At 34.8% G+C, this 15,000-nt stretch overlaps 1 protein-coding gene across 2 annotated transcripts in view; it reads right to left on the bottom strand.

Moving 5' to 3' along the window:
• LOC136834789 (whirlin-like) overlaps positions 1–15,000 on the bottom strand; it is an 846,147-nt gene that overhangs the window by 647,796 nt on the left and 183,351 nt on the right. The gene's annotated exons all lie outside the window — the stretch shown is intronic.

The raw sequence follows: 15,000 nt of genomic DNA on the forward strand, positions 1-15,000 counted from the left end.
CATAAACTAGATTTCGTTTAATGTCTCTCTCTCTTTCTCTCATACAAGCAACATAAACAAGATTACTTTTATTCTCTCTCTCTCTCTCTCTCTCTCTCTCTCTCTCTCTCTCTCTCTCTCTCTCTCTCTCACACACACACATAAGCAACATAAACAAAATTACCTTTATTCTCTCTCTCTCTCTCTCTCTCTCACACACACAAGCAACATAAACAGGATCACTTTTATTCTCTCTTTCTCTCTCTCTCTCTCTCTCATACACACAAGCAACATAAACAAGATTACTTTTATTCTCTCTCTCTCTCTCTCTTTCTTATACACACAAGCAACATAAACAAGATTACTTTTATTCTCTCTCTCTCTCTCTCTCTCACAAACACACACACGACCGAAACTAGATTTCCTTCCATCTCGCTTTATCTCTCTCACAAAACACACTCACTCTTCTCCCGAACGAGAGCTCCATTACTCGATATCGGAGAGGAAGGAGAGATCTTGCCAGCTTCCGGAAACAAACAAACAAACAAACATGGGCCGTCTGCTCACACAAACATTGAATTAAGGAACATGTGGGCCGTCCAATGTAAGGGAGAGAGAGAGAGAGAGAGAGAGAGAGAGAGAGAGAGAGAGAGAGAGAGAGAGAGAGAGAGAGAGAGAGAGACTCCTAAATAAGAGTTAGCGATCAGTGCCCCCGGAGACGATCCCAGCCGAGGACGAAGTGACCTACGCCCATTCCCCCGAAAACCTCATTTTTCGACGGTCAGTGACAGACATTCATGGAGTATTGGAGGCGATGACAAATGTGCATATGTATGTATGTATGTATGTATGTATGTATGTATGTATGTATGTATGTATGTATGTATGTGTATTTATATACTTACACATTATATTAGTTACGTCCGGCGCTAGAAGTTTTGAACTCTACAAAGAAACAAGAGGGAGTTTCTTCATTTGTGTTCCTATTTATTTTATATGTTTGAGGAAATGCATGAGTTAAAGTTTTTTTTGGCTACAACAACTAAATGTCTACTGGTAACAAAATCAGTACGTATATATGTATACGTATATGTATGTATGTATGTATGTATGTATGTATGTATGTATATATATATATATATATATATATATATATATATATATATATATATATATATATATATATATATATATATACAGCATCTGAAAGGCAGCATCTTCCACCAACGATCCGAAGCGAGAGAGAGAGAGAGAGAGAGAGAGAGAGAGAGAGAGAGAGAGAGAGAGAGAGAGAGAGAGAGAGATTGATAGCCTAGAAAGGGTGAGAGGGAAGGACTCACAATAGACAGATCACATCTCATTTCGAATTTACGTTTATGTCGCTCTTCCTTTCTTTCTTCTTTCTTTCTTCCTCATTGTGATGGACTATTGTACCCTACCAATATTCATCTTCCACCCTCTCTCTCTCTCTCTCTCTCTCTCTCTCTCTCTCTCTCTCTCTCTCTCTCTCTCTCTCCTCGTCCACACTTTCATCGAGGGTCTTTCTCGCTGCACAATCTAGACGACTACAAAAGGTTTCATCCCATCGTTGGTAATTTCTCTCTCTCTCTCTCTCTCTCTCTCTCTCTCTCTCTCTCTCTCTCTCTCTCTCTCTCTCTCTCTCTCTCTCTCCTCCCGACAAGCTCCATAGGCCTGTTTAATGCATCAATGAACACTTGAACATAAGAAGAATGAAATAAACGGGAAGTACGCTCGCAAAGAGAATACTCTCTCTCTCTCTCTCTCTCTCTCTCTCTCTCTCTCTCTCTCTCTCTCTCTCTCTCTCTCTCTCTATATATATATATATATATATATATATATATATATATATATATATATATATATATATATAAATTTTTGTCACATTCACAGATATTTAGCCACAAATGGGCCTATCGTTTAATATCCACTTCACTATACCTCGTGAATAATTTACACACAAAGGGGAATTATAATTGATAAGTACTTCGTCAACAGTGGGACTCGAACAGCTACCTGGTTTAGAAACAACGATGCGTAGTGACCTTTGATCACTGAGCCATATATATATTAATACATATATATATACACATATATATATATATATATATATATATATGTGTGTGTGTGTGTGTGTGTGGGTGTGTGTATTATATATATATAAATATATATATATATATATATATATATATATATATATATATATATATATATAGATGTATAGATGTATAGATATAGATATATATTATATATATATATATTTGTTTGTCTCACTAACTTCACACGTGACATCATTATGTGCTTGCAAATATTAGGCAATTAATAACCCATTACCATGTTTCAACTACCGACTAAGGTGGACCGATTTAAAAGCTTCCCGTTATAATTTACCGTGCTTCTTTTAATCCAAGAACTGAATTATGTACCGGGTGTTTGGTCCAATATCATGAACCTCGCACAGGGAGTGAGCTGAAAACGTTGCCCTAAGGAACGCCGCGGCTACATTCTTGTGGTCACTGCAGCGCCCGCCCACCATCACCTACTCTTTGCAATGCATCAGTTGAAAATTAATATGATAATTCGTTTACGTTTATAGCTATATATGCAAATGAGGTAATTTTTTTTTACACTGTCTGCTTTGCCTACGCTAGAGAGTAGCCTACATGGTAAATTTTAATAAAAAAAAAAAAAGACTAATATTCTCATAGCTTTTAAAAGTTTTAAAAGTTTTGATGTCGACTACCAAGATAGTCTGTACAGCCAAATTTGCCTACAGACAGACTTCAGTTTGACAACTTTCATATGCTGACAGAGTTCAAAGTATACATACCAGATATATCATTAAACGTTCAAACACTTGTTTTTACCTCTAAATGCGCAAAATCGGCCAGTAGAATAATAATAATAATAATAATAATAATAATAATAATAATAATAATAATAATAATAATAATAATCCGAATGAAAACACTCAGGCTCCTTGAGTGTTAATTAATGAGAGAGAGAGAGAGAGAGAGAGAGAGAGAGAGAGAGAGAGAGAGAGAGAGAGAGAGAGAGAGAGAGAAATTCATAAAACAATACAGAGGAAAGTTTAGACATTATGCTTCGTCCTTCATGTCCTAAAGACCTGAGAGATCTTCAGCAAAGCCCCGGTGTCTTGACTTTTCTGTTCCCACCACAATCACGGGAACACATCCGACCGCACAAATGTGAAACTGGCAACGAAAAGTTTCAGGGCCGCTGTCTCAATGGCAAGATGTCTCTCGCTCCACAAATAATCCGAACGACTTTGTCGAGAATTTTGACTTGTGTTGGACGACAGAGGCCACACCCTCTTTGCGAACATGTTGCAAGGTATTTCCGGGCAAACGAAATATCATATGATGCTGGTATTTCAAAGAAATATTTCTAAGACTTTGTGAATAGCACTGTATTCTTCCTCTCTGACATTGTCCAGACACTCTAACATCAGTGATGCACGTATTTCAATAACTATAAAGGGCTATACTTTTGTTTAAATAAAGACAGAAGAAGGCGAACAAGCATTTTAAGTGTGAGTTACGACACAGGCCACGCCCCTTTGTAACAGTTGCCAACTATTCCCAGTCAAGCTAACTTCGATAAAGTAGATAACTTATGAGATTTTTTTTAGAAGGAGATGGGTCATTCCCCAAATAACAATAAACACACTCTCTTTAAATAGCATGTACTGTGAACTTTGCATGCATTTTCTAACAGTTTTTCATCACGCCATATCCCTTCACTAAACATTTTCAGTTATTACAAGACAGAACGTTGTCTCAAAATCCTACATGAAGCTAAAGAATTATATTAAATAATAATGTAATAGAATTGTGATGGCTAACACACAGAGGGTCTCTGCATGCACTTCTAGGTGAGTTAAAAAACAGCCACACCCTTTTGTGATACAGCCGTCCACTACTACAAAAACAATTATATACTGAGTACCTGTCCAGATAATGTAGAGTAGAAATACTTCCATAAAGCATTTTGCTTGCCTTGCAAAACGCCTTTAGGATAGTGTGACAATCTAGCTCCTGCAATGCTAATATATCAATTTCAATTATGAAATAAAGGGATGATCATAATAATATTCGAAGGGTGCGGCTTAAACGATTTCAGATGAAATACGATATTCACATTGACAACAAGAAATGCAACTGTCATCTTCGGGGTGGGTAAAAAGGGACGGGAAATCTGAGGTGTACGAACAAATCTCAAATATGCAGTCAAAAGAAAATCGAGAATAAAATTATATCTATGTATATTATATATACATAGATATGCACATACGAATATATTTATATAAGTTTATATATATATATATATATATATATATATATATATATATATATATACATATATATATTATATATTATATATATATATATATATATATATATATATATATGCTTCATTTTCAGCTTTATACCAAGAAGGGTGACACCCTCGGGGGTCATCCGCTTTCATAGAAAAAGGTGTATAAGTGAATTTATATATATATATATATATATATATATATATATATATATATATATATATATATATATATATATATATATATATATATATTACGTGGTGTGTGTGTGTTTAGCGCCAGTGCCACGGCACTAGAACGCCAGATACCTTACAATCAATCAACTAAGGAGAGTGTGTGTGGCATACGAATTATTTTCTATTCCGCCATCCGATCTAGGGAAGCGGAGAGCAAAAGGACTACCATTAAGATTAGCCATTTGTATTCATGAGTGGGACAACCGTCCACTGCCCCTCAAGCAATATAACATAAAACCAGCATTTTCTGCTGCGTCTTCTGAGAGAGAGAGAGAGAGAGAGAGAGAGAGAGAGAGAGAGAGAGAGAGAGAGAGAGAGAGAGAGAGAGAGATCCTCTGGCTATCATACTCGTATTTCCTTTTATTACTTTTGCTTTCATTACTATCTTGGAGAGAGAGAGAGAGAGAGAGAGAGAGAGAGAGAGAGAGAGAGAGAGAGAGAGAGAGAGAGAGAGAGAGAGAGAGAGAGAGAGAGAGAGATTTTTCTCAGAGTTTAAGTTCATTCACATATCTGTACGTTTTAACATTGTTGTTACCACTAGTTTTTATCTCCCTCATCTGAGAGAGAGAGAGAGAGAGAGAGAGAGAGAGAGAGAGAGAGAGAGAGAGAGAGAGAGAGAGAGAGAGAGAGAGAGAGTATCAATGACAAACCTCGAGCAGTAAGACTGGAAAGTTCCTAGGCCCTCTCCTAACAACCCCCTTCCTCTTCCATAGGCCTGGCATATTGACCGAGAGAGAGAGACAGAGAGAGAGAGAGAAACCCATCAAGTGTGTGTGTGTGTGTGTGTGTGTGTGTGTGTGTGTGTGTGTGTGTGTGTGTGTGTGTGTGTTGCAGGAAGCAATAGGAATACCTGACAACCACTTTCCTACTTGTCCGGATTTTAAGTGAAAGAAAAAATTGGCAAATGTTTTCATGAATTATTTTCATGAAAATAATTTATGAAAATACATACATATGTACAGTATGTGCGTGAATTTTCGATGCTTTTTGTAATAGAAATATCCTCTTGATCAACTCTTTTTTTTTATACTAATATTGTCATCAACTCTTTAGCAACTCTTCTTTTAAGACTAATATTCTCATTAAATCTTTATCAACTCCGCTTTCAATACTAATATTCTCTTCCACTCTCATCATCTCTTATTTAAGACCAATAATATTCTCATCAACTTTTTATCAACACTTCTTTTAACACTAATATTCTCATCTACTCTTGATCAACTCTTCTTTCAAGACTAATATTCTCATTAACTCTTTATCAACTCTTCTTTTAAGACTAATGTTCTCTTCAACTCTTCTTTTAATACTAATATTCTCTTCTACTCTTTATCAGCATTTGTTTTAATACTAATATCCTCATCAATTCTTTATCAACTCTTCTTTCATTACTAATATTTTCATCAACCCTTTATCAACTCTTATTTTAATACTAATATTCTCATCTACTCTTAATCAACTCTTCTTTTAATACTAATATTCTCATTAAATCTTTACCAACAATTCTTTTAGTACTAATATTCTAATGAACTCTTTATCAACAATTCTTTTATTACGAATATTCTCTGTATAAATCTATATAAACAATTCTTTTAATACTAATACTCTCATCAACTCTTTATCCACACTTCTTTTAATACTAATATTCTCATCAACTCTTTATAAACTCTTCTTGTATGACTAACATTCTCATTAAAGCTTTATCAACTCTTCTTTCAATACCAATATTCTCTTCTACTCTTTATCAACATTTTTTTTAATACTAAAACTCTCATCAACTCTTTACCAACACTTCCGGCTAAAGTGGATTGTCAGAGTGAAAATTAGATTTTTTTCTGAAAAAATGTTCTACTATCTACTATTTTTCAGACACTACCATCTAGTATTTTTCAGACCCTACTATCTAGTATTTTTACAGACCCTACTATCTAGTATTTTTACAGACCCTACTACCTAGTATTTTTCAGATACTACTATCTAGTATTTTTACAGACCCTACTATCTAGTATTTTTACAGACACTACTATCTAGTATTTTTACAGACCCTACTACCTAGTATTTTTCAGATACTACTATCTAGTATTTTTACAGACCCTACTATCTAGTATTTTTACAGACTCTACTATCTAGTATTTTTCAGACACTACTATATAGTATTTTTCAGACCCTACTATCTAGTATTTTTACAGACCCCACTACCTAGTATTTTTCAGATACTACTATCTAGTATTTTTCAGACCCTACTATCTAGTATTTTTACAGACCCCACTACCTAGTATTTTTCAGATACTACTATCTAGTATTTTTACAGACCCTACTATCTAGTATTTTTACAGACTCTACTATCTAGTATTTTTACAGACTCTACTATCTAGTATTTTTCAGACACTACTATATAGTATTTTTCAGACCCTACTATCTAGTATTTTTACAGACCCCACTACCTAGTATTTTTCAGATACTACTATCTAGTATTTTTCAGACCCTACTATCTAGTATTTTTACAGACCCCACTACCTAGTATTTTTCAGATACTACTATCTAGTATTTTTCAGACACTACTATCTAGTATTTTTCCAGGAAGTGCTTCTGTGTTTTTCATATCAAAATCACCTTTTCCTTTTCAACGCAGATTTTCAAAAGTAGGACAACTTTTTTTTCTGTTTTTTTTTGTATGAATGAAGGTCTGTTTTTTCAATCTTTGCATTTTTTTACTGATATTTCTTCACCAAAAATATATACCGGGCATTTGTTCACATTTCACTAGAAAATTTCCATAAAAAAACAAGTGTGGTATATGATGTTCGCAGCTATTACAGGGTAACGTAAACTACACCATTTTCTATTATTTTCTGTGTTTTAGTTGTCTGTGAAAGAAAAATATTGTGCCGGCTTTGTCTGTCCGTCCGCATTTTATTCTGTCCGCATTTTGTTCTGCCCGCACTTTTTCTGTCCGCCCTCAGATCTTCAAAACTACTGAGGCTAAAGGGCTGCAAATTGGCATGTTGATCATCCACCCTCCAATCATGAAACATACCAAATTGCAGCCCTCTAGCCTCCATAGTTTTTATTTTATTTAAGGTTAAAGTTAGGCAAAACAGTGCGTCTGCCAACGATACAGGACAGACCACCACCGGGCCCTAGTTAAAGATTCATGGGCCGCGGCTCATACAGCATTATACTGAGACCACGGAAAGATAGATCTATCTTCGGTGGCCTTGATTATACGCTGTCCAGAAAACTCGATTGCGCCGAAGAAACTTCGGCGCATTTTTTACTTGTTTCATATCATAATCACCTCTTCCTTCTTCCTCCAGTTTTTGAAAGTAGGAAAAAATGTCTGTATGAATGGATGTGTTTTTCATCTTTTCATTCCTTCACTGATATTTCTTCATTATCTCCTCTCCTCGCTTTCGTTTTCCATCCTTTCATTCTGTCACAGATATTCCTTTATCATCTCTATCTGCTCTCTTCACCCGGATTCCCAAGCGTATGCTTGCAGTTGCTTGTATTCTCCTGACGAGCGCTCGTAGGTTCGTCCACGCCTGTCCCGTTCATCTCTCCTACAATCATACAGCTCCCTTTAAATCACGTGTTTATTGCAAAACAGGAAATGAGAGAGCTGGAAGCAGACGGCTTTATGGAGGCTGCTGGGAGCACCAGCAGCAGAATGTGCTTCCCTGGTTCAGCAAATTTATGGGGCTTAAATGCTACTATAATTTATAAAAATTATATTATATATATATATATATATATATATATATATATATATATATATATATATATGTATACAGTACAGTCAGTATGTATATATATATATATATATATATATGTATATATATATAATATACACATATATATGTATACAGTACATTATGTGAATATATATATTTTATTTATTTATTTATAAATGTATATATATACATATATATATATATATATATATATATATATAAATAAAAGTATATATATATACTGTATATACATATATGTGTATATTCATATATTTATATATTACATATACATATATATTCCCAGTCCTCAACATATATTTTGGGATGAGATCGCTAGCCCCCATACAATTCTCAACCCTAGCCCCGACCACCCACAGAGTCGATTAACAACTAGGTACAAATTCACTTCTTATTTCTACAGAGGCACAAAATGGACTTCTCAGCAAAGCCGCCCAAGTTGTTTTCCCGCCGCAAGGATCGAATTTGGGGCTCTTGCTGATGAGGACATTATACACCAACAGCAGTCCAAAATTTTCTGTTTATCACATGCGGAGGCCCTGGGGGCTGTGTGCGTGTTAGGGGGGGGGGGGGGAGAAGGGGGTACTAGGGTTATAGCTCCAGTTTCTATGACCCTTTTACTTGACTGAATGCCATAACCATCCGTAGGGCACCATCATATTTTCCCTGCTTTTAATGGTACAAGAGAGGAGCGGATAAGGACAAGGTTGAAGTGGACGGACGGACGGACGGACAGACAAAATAGACATTCATCAACCTCATAATAGACGGCTATTAACCCCGTATACCATAACACCATCAATATTAAATACATATGCGCAAAAAAATGAGTGGAAATTTGTAAACACTTCCTAATTTACCAATTTCTGTTTCAAAGGTTAACAAAACCCTTTGGCCTCTATATTTGGAATTCTCGCGATACTTACGTATTCCCTGATTCTAATACCCTTTTTGTGAATTTGAAAATATTGTAGTTTATATACATACATACATACATATATATATATATATATATATATATATATATATATATATATATATATATATATATATATATATATATATATATATATATATATACACACATATGTGTGTGTTTATAAATAAATATATATATATATATATATATATATATATATATATATATATATATATATATATATATATATATATATATATGTGTGTGTGTGTGTACAGTTTATATAAATTACATATGTACAAAGTAATGGCTGGAGGGAATCTGAATACATATCCAAATATAACTTCTAATTAAAAAATAAAAGAACCCCCTCTGCCCACTATATTTGGAATTCTTGCCATACTTACGTATTCCCTGATTCTAATACCTGCCGTTATCTCTTCAAGAGAAGAGTCTATTGAAGCAATAAAACCCCTAAATAACGCTTAGCAGTTTGGACGGTCATAAGTGCCTTAATAATGCTGTTTATGGACGGTCCCTATATTAATGTATGCTGGTCCATTTTTCCCCATCTTCCTTATGAGTTTATTTCTTTTTTTTTTCAAATTTTCCCTATGATTGTTCTTTTATCTTGAATAATAATAATAATAATAATAATAATTAATAATAATAATAATAATAATAATAATAATAATAATATTATTATTATTATTATTATTATTATTATTATTATCAATCTTTGAAATTAACTACCACAAGATGAAATGGTATTAATACCCTATCTATAAAATTAATCAAAGGAGGTGACGTGGTAACATTTCACTATAGGCTACGCACACACACACACACACTTACATACATACATATATATATATATATATATATATATATATATATATATATATATATATATATATATATATATATATATATATAGTCAATTCCATACTTAATCAGGCCCACCAATAATATATATATATATATATATATATATATATATATATATATATATATATATATATATATATATATATATATATATCACATTACCACCGGTTTCGACTTATTTCAAGCCATTGACGAAGGACTGATGCAGAGTATAAGAAGTCACAAATATATATACTACAGGAACAGTACTGACGAACATACACAACCGTTAGAGACTACATATCCACCCACAGGCTGGTGTCGAGGTAGGAGAGGCCTTCAAAATTCATTTGGCTAAAAATCACAATATACTCTCAGGGGACAAAACTGGTAAACATACCGACCATAGGCGACCTCAGATCCACACCTGACAGGTGTCAGGGAGGCGGAGTTTGGAAACTCATTAGCACTACTGCCCCTGTACTGTGTTTACAAATATGATAATCCTATTTTTATACATCTCTACTGCCTGCCTTAAAATTTAAACAATTTACATATTTCTTCTGATATAAAAGGATCAAGCTTATACATCCCTTGACTGATATTCATATTATGGTTGTAACTTTCTTTTATAAAGCTAGATTCAATGATATTCCTTTCCAGGACATTATTAGAATATACAATCCTTTTTGTATATTCTAATAATGCACAATCCTTTTTGCCCCTTCCCAGTTGATAGCATGATTGTCCTCACTAACATGTACAAAAATACCACTGTTCCCCTGTGCATATTTCACACATTTCTTATGCTGTTCAGTTCGTTTTTCCAGTGCTTTCCCCATTTGGTCAATATAAAAGTTGTCACAAGACTTACGTGGAATTTTATATACACACCCTTTAGTATTGTCAGGGGAGTTCTTGATAAGTACATTTTTCATTGTTTTATTGTTCTTAAATGCGGCATTAACACCAAAATTCTTAAGAAGATGGGGGATATCTTTCATATTATTATTATAAGGTAGTACAAGCACATTTTTTTGTGTTGTAAGGTTCTTTTTGGATTTGATACAGAGTCTTTTTTGCTGCTTCAAATGCACGGTTTAATACACTGTCAGGATACTTCAATTTCTTGCCTGCATTCCTAATCTTATATATTTCCTATTCAACATATTCAGGGCTACATACCCGTAATGCTCTTAAAAACATAGATGAAACCACTTATTTTTTAACCTTATTGCTTTGTCCGGAATAGAAAGGCACATAGGAAGAAATATTAGTGGGTTTTCTATACATACTATATTTAAACAGAACAGGCTACTATTTCTTCGTATGAGGACATCCAAAAAGGGTAAGCACCCATCATTTTCCATTTCCATAGTGAATTAAATTGATGGTGCTAATTGATTTAACTTGGCAAAAAAGTTATTTACATCTAGATCCCCTGGCCACACACAAATTATACCGTCAACATACCTAAACCATGTTACATTGCGTGGGATTACGTTGTTTAATATTTTCTTTTCAAAAAATACCATACATAAGTTACTTTTCCTACCGAACACCATTTTTAACTTCACCAAAAAAAGAAAACTTTCCTTCGCCTCACACTATTCCTTTTCAATATACGGTAGCCGTATGTGAAATAAATTTCCTCCTGAAAAAAAAAATCTAAAAAAAAAGATACACAAAAATAAACTATTCTTTCGCGTTTCCCCAGTTCCAGCGAAATAGAAATGGAAAAAGAAGTGTTTCCAGAGAGAGAGAGAGAGAGAGAGAGAGAGAGAGAGAGAGAGAGAGAGAGAGAGAGAGAGAGAGAGAGAGACAGAGGAAACCCAAGTGGCTATATATTATTTTGTATTTTATATCCTGCGTGTGTGTGTGTGTGTGTGTGTGTGTGTGTGTGTGTGTGTGTGTGTGTGTGTGTGTGTGAGAGAGAGAGAGAGAGAGAGAGAGAGAGAGAGAGAATATTACTATGCATGTTATAGAGAGAGAGAGAGAGAGAGAGAGAGAGAGAGAGAGAGAGAGAGAGAGAATCTTATCTTACTGCAAAGTTAAATTCTCAACAGAAAGAGAGAGAGAGAGAGAGAGAGAGAGAGAGAGAGAGAGAGAGAGAGAGAGAGAGAGAGAGAATCTTATCTTACTGCGCAAGTTAAATTCTCAACAGAGAGAGAGAGAGAGAGAGAGAGAGAGAGAGAGAGAGAGAGAGAGAGAGATGTAAGTGAAGAAAAATGTGGGGGCATGCCATAATGCAAACCTCCCACAGCAAGCGCAAGCAAGTGCAACCAAGTGCTCGGCGACAAGCACTTGAAAAGCGCAATTGGGAGAACACTTGAAGGAGAGGACTTTTAAATGTTGAAAGAAATTGAATAACGTCGATCTGTTGAAGCTGATGGGGCGTGAACTTTCGAGTGTGCTGATTATTCAGAGAGAGAGAGAGAGAGAGAGAGAGAGAGAGAGAGAGAGAGAGAGAGAGAGAGAGAGAGAGAGAGAGAGAGACCCAAATGGTCCTATAAAATTATGTTCTTATATATATATATATATATATATATATATATATATATATATATATATATATATATATATATATATATATATAAAGAGAGAGAGAGAGAGACCTGAATGGTCCTATAAAATTATGCATCTTTTAAGTATATGTATATATATATATATATATATATATATATATATATATATATATATATATATATATATATATAGAGAGAGAGAGAGAGAGAGAGAGAGAGAGAGAGAGAGAGAGAGAGAGAGAGAGAGAGAGAGAGAGAAATTCGTGTAATGAGCAATGCACCAAGAGCTTAAAAGAATGAAATGTCTAAGTCCTAAATAATGCAAAGCACTAGCTGAGAGCCATTTTTAAAGAACGTACAGCAGTCAGGGGAGAGAGAGAGAGAGAGAGAGAGAGAGAGAGAGAGAGAGAGAGAGAGAGAGAGAGAGAGAGACGCCGCCTAACAAAGCCAGGTAGGCAAAGCCCCCTCTGCAGGTAAGACCCCCACCCCCCAGTGCTAATCCAAAGTGGCTCCAAATAGAATTGTATTTTAGAACAATGGAGAGAAAATGAGAGGTACCTCTTAACTGAGGTAATATAATACCTCTTTGTACGCGCGTGACGAAGGGGCGGAGGGGAAAGAAAGCGACACGAGAGGAGGAAGATGGAGAAATGAAGAGAAGACTGAACTGGGAGACAGAAGAGAGGGAGATGATTGCGGGAGACAGACAGGAGGTCGATAAGCAGGTAAATGGCAATGATTTTGTAACTAGATAACTATCGCTACTAATACTGCAACTGATAATAAGATGATAACACTAATTACAAATAACAATTACAGCATGCAATATCAACAAATATACCGAGGACGACGATATTTTTGACAAGTTTGTCTCTTAACAGACTAATACAATGACAACTACCATTACAATTACGTAATGAACATAATAACAAAATTAGCAATAACATAACAACAATACTTAATTTAAAAAAGATAAAAATCAAGAAAACAGATGACTTACACAATTCAAACATTAATTATAGCAATATTAACGAAGTTACAAAAATACATATACTTTTGTAGCAATGTGAAGATAATAAAATAGGTACCATGTGGACTAATATATATATATATATATATATATATATATATATATATATATATATATATATATATATATATATATATATATATACATACATACATATACATATTTATATATATGCACGCAACTTTTTCATCCAAAATTTACACCTATACCAAACCAGCATCTCTTAACCTTAGGAGAGAGAGAGAGAGAGAGAGAGAGAGAGAGAGAGAGAGAGAGAGAGAGAGAGAGAGAGAGAGAAACCAAATCCACGAATACCTCACACCAGAGGTCTTACTCTTACTCTTACTCTTCCTCTTGTTTTTCTTTTTTGGAAAAAGGGGATTCTGAGGGCGAGCCTGTTTATAGCTTTGAACTCCGGGAAAGCCTTCTGCTGCGTGAGGGATCTTCAATCCGCTGGTCTTTCTCCCACGTAACTCCTAGTTCTTTTCTTTTTTTTTCCCCCCTTTTTCCTGCCAGGCGTCCTTTGTCTGCATAGCTATTTGTGTGCGCCTATGCATAACGCCACACGCACATGGACGCTCGCGCACGCTCGCTCACACACACACACACACACACACTCACATAAAATATATTTATATGTGCATTTATACATTTATATTTGTGTGGAGAGAGAGAGAGAGAGAGATTTCCAGGGGTTGACCTACTGGCTGTCAGCAAGTCTTTGCAGATGACGTTGCTAGTCTCTCTCTCTCTCTCTCTCTCTCTCTCTCTCTCTCTCTCTCTCTCTCTCTCTCTCTCTCTTCTCTCATTTTACATATATATAGAAACATATATATATATATATATATATATATATATATATATATATATATATATATATATATATACATATACATATATATATATGTGTGTGTGTGTGTGTGTGTGTGTGTGTGTGTATGTGCTTAATAATTTTAAACATTAATTTTATACTTTATATATTCACGCTAAATATTTACATATTAAATATTAAGCACTGACTAAAACCTTATCGTAACCCACTGCCAAAACTAAATTCACAGTCCCAGTGTCTTAATCCTCGCTCTGACAAACCAACTGACACCTGGAATTAATTGACGGTCACCCAGCCAGGTACTAGCCAATCCAAACCTTCTGGTGCATTGATTTTACTGACAACGCTGACAACTCAAGCCCATGCACCTAAGGATAATCAAGAAGCTTACAGAATAGAAGAGAATCTCGAATTTGGGCCAAAGGCCAGGCGCTGGGACCTATGAGGTCATCCAGCGCTGAAACGGAAATTGACAATAAAAGGTTTGAAAGTTGTAAGAGGAGGAA

The sequence above is a fragment of the Macrobrachium rosenbergii genome, chromosome 54 (genome assembly GCF_040412425.1).
Source record: "Macrobrachium rosenbergii isolate ZJJX-2024 chromosome 54, ASM4041242v1, whole genome shotgun sequence".
Lineage (NCBI taxonomy): Eukaryota > Metazoa > Arthropoda > Malacostraca > Decapoda > Palaemonidae > Macrobrachium > Macrobrachium rosenbergii.